Consider the following 7,500-nt stretch of genomic DNA (forward strand, 5'->3'; position numbering starts at 1 on the left):
TAATCTTTCTTAATTGAAATACATTAATAATTCTTGGAATGTGAGATTCCGTGTCTACGGTTTATTTTCATTCTCTGTTTTAGCTATAAACATATAAGCAGAGATTCCGTGATATTCAAGTTGACAAAAGTGTTGTCCAATTTATATCTTTATAGACCATTTTCTCGGAGAATATGTAAAAGTTTCTCCATCCCAGTTTTATTACCAGAAAGCTTTCCACAATCTTAATTCAGCCATAGGATAAGAAATAAGTTCACACAAATCCAGAAGTAAAATTAAAATTCCTCATATGATGAAAACTGAGCTTTATGGAAATTGATACTTTAAAGCAAAGTGCAAATAAAGGAGAAATTACTACAATATTTTTAAAGTAATTTATATTTTCCTTAACTATACAAACCTGAGATCTTTACATGGGAGTATAACTTTGCCGAAGTTGGAACACTGCCATTAAACTTTCAAAGAGGAGAAAACAATCATATAGTTTGTTACCAGTCGATAGCGGGGAAGCATATCACTTTGATTGCAGACGGGACTTCCGGGGGTATGTGATGGCAGGTAACATTTGTGTAAAGAACTCAGGTTTCTATAGTTAGGAAAGTTACAAGTTACTTTTAATTTTGTCATTTGTTCTGACACAAATACAAACCCTCATTCTTTACATTAAGTCTCATTTAATTCAATTTACTGATGTTTTTCTTTATATCTTTCCAGGTTAGTTTTTCGAACTGAAACATATTTGGTTCCGTAAGTACATCTGTATGTGTGTTTGTAGGTGTTATGTTTTAGTAGATAAAGTTTCAACTGTTGCTGATAAAATTACCTTAAAACTACAATAAAAATTATACAACTAATTAATAATGCTTTCATTTTAAATTTGACAATGTGGACATCATGTTATTTCAAATATATTATCATGAATTTCGTTCCCTTTATTTTTGCACCGTTTACCATATTAAAACAATTATTATAAGGCACACTATTCCATCAGATCTCTCTTCCTCTGGTTTTGTTAAAGTTTTTTATAGTATATATGGGAAATATTTATTTTAATGTTATTACTCTTCGAATATTTTATTTTTCCTTGTTTCATTTCCTCACCGGGCTATTTTCCCTGTTAGGGCCCCTGGGCTTATAGCATTCTGCTTTTCCAACTAGGGTTGTAGCTTAGCAAGTAATAATAATAATAATAATAATAATAATAATAATAATAATAATAATAATAAAATCTTATTTAATTATTTAATTGAATTATTAATCGAAAATAATTTCTTTATTAATTGTTATAACAGTAAAAAAAAATCAAATCCTGCACTGGTATACAATAGTTTATTTATTTTTTAGCGTTATAGTAAGCTCTATCAAATTATTTGTTTGTATTTCTCAATAAGATTACTGTGACATAATCATTATTTCATAATTGGCAATTTAATTTCCGTTACCATGAACAATATATCAACGTATGCACTACTTAATTTGTACTGGAATTAACAACGACATTCTTGCTGGAGAGTCTTTGCGAGTACAAATGGGGCAAAAAAAAAAATTGTCATTTTACTTATATGTGGCTTTAACTTCATCCTTAGAATGAAAATTTTCAGTGCTGTATAAGACTTCTATTAACAATCGAAATCTAAGAGAATGTTGAAAAATAAACGGTTTTCATTGTTTACACCATTTTATAAATACATAGATTAAAAATATTATAGTACAAATGCTGTGATTGTACGCAATCCCGACTTCCCCTATTTCTGAATCCATGAAGCTGCCAATATGGGAAAAAAAAGTATGCGTAGATATTAACAATTCTCCTTAATTTTGCTGTCAAGTTAGTACAGTTATGTTGCATTCTCCTCAAATTATATATATATATATATATATATATATATATATATATATATATATATATATATATATATAAATATACATATATATATATATATATATATATACACATATACAGTATATATACATATATATACAGTACATGTATATATATATATATATACATATACATATATATATATATAGATATACATATATATATATATATATATACATATATATATATATATATATATATATATATAATATATATATATATATATATATATATATATACATATATATATATATATATATGAATATACATACATATATATATATATATATGTGTGTGTGTGTGTGTATGTGTGTATTTATATACACACAAATATTGTACTTGTTTGTGTTAAAAGAAATAATTTTAATGATGTATATGCAAATAAATATAATCAATCAACAGTCCTTACGGATTTATACTTTAATCACATGAGTCATATTCACGAAAATGATTTAATATTCATTCACGAAAATCATTAATATTCTCGAAAATGATTTACAATGCTACAGAACTACGGGTTTCCAGAAATAAGCTCCAATGTCAAAGCTATCTTTCATACTTCTAAACTAAAGTTTATATTCCGGTGGAAAAAAAATCTGCCCCCAACCCCCCCCCCAAAAAAAAAAAAAAAATACCACTGAACCTTTAGGAAGAGAACATTATTATATCAAATAATGCTAGCTACAGTATACTGCCCGGTCTACTGTATACCAAGAACATTATATGAGCAATAACAACAAAATAAAATAAAGTAATTTCCCCTCATAGTAGAAAGACAAACACAACCGAGCTAAGTAAATTTGCCCGCTCTTCACCGTTTCCATTTAGGCAGAGGTAATTATAGAGGACGACCTTTTCAAACTGATGGCTAACATTTGGAATAGAAACGGCTTGTAAGCTTCTGTTGACATTTAGAGAGAGAGAGAGAGAGAGAGAGAGAGAGAGAGAGAGAGAGAGAGAGAGAGAGAGAGAGAGAGAGAGGTGGTAGCGAATGTGAACGAGAGAAACAGTTTCAAATAAATGACAGAGAGAGAGAGAGAGAGAGAGAGAGAGAGAGAGAGAGAGAGAGAGAGAGAGAGAGAGCTAAAAATCTTTTTTATTATTAGAATAGATGTACACTTATATTCTAAGCCCGGATCTTTACAGACAATCAAAATACTTGTTATTTTGCGTATGATAATTAAAATACATAGGTGTCTATGCTCGTGATCCAATGAAAGTCTTTATAACTTCAAATCTACAAAGACCCCTAACTGTACAGTTGCTATTACAAATACATGCACAGGAATAAGGTATTGAATTGAAGAAAAAAAAAAAAGAACAAAGATATCTCTTGGCTGGGGAAAATCAGGTGAGACTCTTAGGCATAAATATTTCAGACTCGTAGTCTGGATATTTCTGACTCGTAGGTCTGAATATTTCTGACTTGTAGTCTTCATAATTTATGACTTGTAGGCCTAAATATTTTTGTCTCGTAAGCCTGTATATTTCTGACTCGTAGTACTTAATATTTCTGACTCGTAGTTCTGAATATTTCTGACTTGTAGGCCTGAATATTTTGGACACGTAGTCTGAATATTTCTGACTCGTAGGTCTGAGTATTTCTGACTCGTAGCCCTGAATATTTCTGACTTGTAGTTTTAATAGTTTCTGACTCGTAGGCCTGAATATTTTTTAATCGTAAGCCTGCATATTTGACTCGTAGGTCTCAATGTTTTTGACTCTTAAGCCTGACTATTTCTGACTCGTAGGCTTGAAAATTTCTGACTTGCAAGCCTGAATATATTGGACTCGTAAGCCTGACTATTTCTGACTCGGAGGCCTGAATATTTCTGACTCTTAGGACTGAATATTTCTGACTCTTAGGACTGAATATTTCTGACTCTTAGGACTGAATATTTCTGACTCGGAGGCCTGAATATTTCTGACTCAAAAGCCTGAATATTTCTGACTCAAAAGCCTGAATATTTCTGACTCATAGCCATGAATATTTCAGACTAGTAGTTCTGAATATTTCTCACTCACAGTCCTGCATATTTCTTACTCTTAGGACTGAATATTTCTGACTCTTAGGACTGAATATTTCTGACTCGTAGCATTAAATATTTCTGACTCGTGGTCCTGAATATTCCTGACTTTTAGACCTCAATATTTCTGACTCGTGGTCCTGAATATTTCTGACACGTAGTCCTGAATATTTCTAACTTGTTGTATCAATATTTCTGATTCGTAGTACCAAATATTTATGACTCGTATTCCTGAATATCTCTGAATCGCAAGGCTGAATATTGCACCTTTTGATCGAACAAAGTGAAGCAAATACCCGAGTTGATAAAATCAAAGTTGCTAATCAAGACGACAATATTGGCAAGTTAGTGGCAAATATGCAGGGGCAATAAAAACTAAACTTCCGTTCACAATCAATTAATGATGCACACGAGAGAGAGAGAGAGAGAGAGAGAGAGAGAGAGAGAGAGAGAGAGAGAGAGAGAGAGAGATTAGCATATAAACTCCACGTTAAAAACTTGAAATTTATTTTTTATCTTCACAGTACCTCCTTGAATGTATGAAATTTGTCATTTAAATATTTCTAAGTCAGATAGGGCGTTTATGATATACCAAAATGTAAAAGGATTACAGAAACTTTGTTAATTTTAAAAAATAATAAAATTATATATAATGCTATTATAATAATTAAGTCTTAGAAGAAAAATAAATAAAACAAAAATCACGACAAACATTGCGCATGTACAGTATGCTGTATATCATAATTACAAATATTGAAAAATGTGCACTGAAAGTACAAATAATAAGCAATTACATTTTGAAATAATCAGTATTACATAAGATTATAGAAAATTAATAAATATTACAAAAAAATACATTAGATTTATTCATGTTGCAAGATAAAATTGGAGCCATAAATATTGAAAAGACATAAAAATGAAACTTGAATATAACTATACCTTAGCAGCAAAAATATTTCCCCTTGCCCCCTATAGCCATGTTTATTACCATTGTTAATTTGGAGAGAACCAAAAATATGAGATATATGAATCTGGTATTATGGATAGTCAAAAAATACGAATGAAATATTAACTAAATCATAAAAATAACCCATAACCATAAATACGAGGAATACACATACACACACACAATATATATATATATATATATATATATATATATATATATATGTGTGTGTGTGTGTGTGTGTGTGTGTGTCTGTAAGTATGCATGTATTTACATGGTTATATTTAAGCGAAACTCTCAAATTGCTGTTTTACGGAAGCTTTGAATCAAATGGACCCCTTGGAATAATAGTTTATGTCATGTTAAACGTTCATACATATATATATATATATATATATATATATATATATATATATATATATATATATATATTCATATGTATAACATATATATATATATATATATATATATATGTATATATAAACAATTATTTCATTACCGTTGATTGAATGCAATCAGTAACAATTTCAGTCCATCTCTTTGGCAGCTTCCAACTGTGGCAACACACAAAAAACACCACCATATCCACAGCAACAGTTCTAGTGCTTTAAATAGTCAATTTAGTCCTTATAACAATGTCAATGCTATTTGCAGTACCAGTATATGGAGGGTAACAATTTAATGTCTATTTCCGACGGAGCCCGTATCCAGTTGTTCACGAATAATTCCGAATGCAATTCATAGTAATGTTATTGAATTAGGCTGCATGTGATGAGTGGTCATGTGTAAAAAAAATAATAATGGATGTGTTAATCCTTACGGGATTTCGTGCAATTTTCGTGTTAAATTCGTTGCATTACGATTGGCATGTGCTATAAATGAGACTATGATAACCGTACAACTATTGCTAGGTCACGAAATAATGAGATTATAGGCCTCTTGTTGGGGCATGCTCTTTGCACTCCCCGTGAGAGATTAGCTCACTTGAAGAGTTGGAAGACCCTGGCCTACATTGTTGAGAACTATGAAGCGTGAAGTAGATAATGAATGGAGAAATATTAAATCAAAACCAAGATAGAAACGACTGGCGAAATCAAACCGAGGCCCTTTGCCTCATTAGGCGTAGGTGGTGATGATGAGGATGAAGTAGGACTACTAAATAGGGAATGGAAAATGAAATTAAAAAGTATGATATTGAATAATGCATATTATAGTATAATAAATATGACGTCACAAATAAATCATGAATTTGAACCAAAACTTTTCTAGAAATAACTGAAAATTTCAATATTCGCTTACATTTTGTGCATAAAAGTTTAAGGGCCACTCATGAATGGAAGAGGCAATGGACAGTGACATTGCCCTCGCAATCAGGACAATGCCCTAGAGACTGACCATATATACATACAGTATAATCAAAGCCCAAGGCCCCGTCTCCACCCAAGGACTGCCAGGCAATGGCTGTTGATGACTCCGCAGATATACCTATAGGCTCCCCCAAAACCCCATTCCTTAGTTCACAAGGATGGTGAGATTGCAGCGACCAAAAGAACTAACAAGTTTGAGCTGGACTCGAACCCTAGTCCGTCGATCACCAGGAAAGGAATTTACATATAGGCCACCACAGCCCTTAAATAAAATATATATTTGAATTAGTATTGATAACTTATACATTTTCTTTCTCATCAAAACATTACTGAATCTTATTTTTTGATCTGAAATAATATTGACGGAGGGAAAATAAGACTAACACCATACATTGTGACTAATACATGCCCATTGCTTACACAAATTTTCATTGTTTCATATATAAAATTTCAATAATTCTTATCTAAGGTATCTAAATTACCATTGTGTTTCGGGCAATGGGTCCCCTTCATAAAACCTTTTAACGATTTTATATTAATAGCAATTCCAAATCAAAAATATTCTAAAAAAATATATATACTATCATGTTTTTTTTTTCTTTTCTTTTTTTTTGCACTGCAGTAAGTGGCGTAACTAAATGTGTGACGGGGGAGGGAGGTGCAGTGGGTATATCCCCCCACCCCCTCCTTTTAATTAAAAGCTACAACTAGTCATATGATAAAGCTACAGATCAACGAGAGGGATTACAAGAAAAAAAAATATTTATGGATTTCCAGCAGCTTTCATCCAGAAGAGTTTATTCTATTTATGTGTATATTTATTTGCACCGTTTGTAAATTCAAGCGAAGGTTGGAATTTATTTTGTTTTTCACATTTATAATTCAAACGTTGTTTGTTTGATCCTATTAACTTTATACGATCTAGTCTTTTAGTCAATTGAAATAATCGGAGTTTTAGAATTTATCAATACAAAATTATCATCATCTCCTCCTACGCTTATTGACGCAAAGGACCTCGGTTAGATTTCACCACTCATCTCTATCGCCATCATTTAAATCAATACTTCACTCATGAACTACTTTACGCTTCATAATCCTCAGCCATGTAGGGCTGGGTCTTCCAATTCTTATATTGCCTTGCAGAGCTCAGTCAAAGGTTAGGTGAACTAATCACTCTTCGGGAGTGCAAAGAGCATGCCCAAGCCATCTCCATCTACCACTTATCATGATCTCATCCATATATGACACTCGAGTAATCTCTCTTGAAGTTTAATTTCT

This window comes from Palaemon carinicauda, chromosome 20 (assembly GCF_036898095.1).
Source record: "Palaemon carinicauda isolate YSFRI2023 chromosome 20, ASM3689809v2, whole genome shotgun sequence".
NCBI classification, from domain to species: Eukaryota; Metazoa; Arthropoda; class Malacostraca; order Decapoda; family Palaemonidae; genus Palaemon; species Palaemon carinicauda.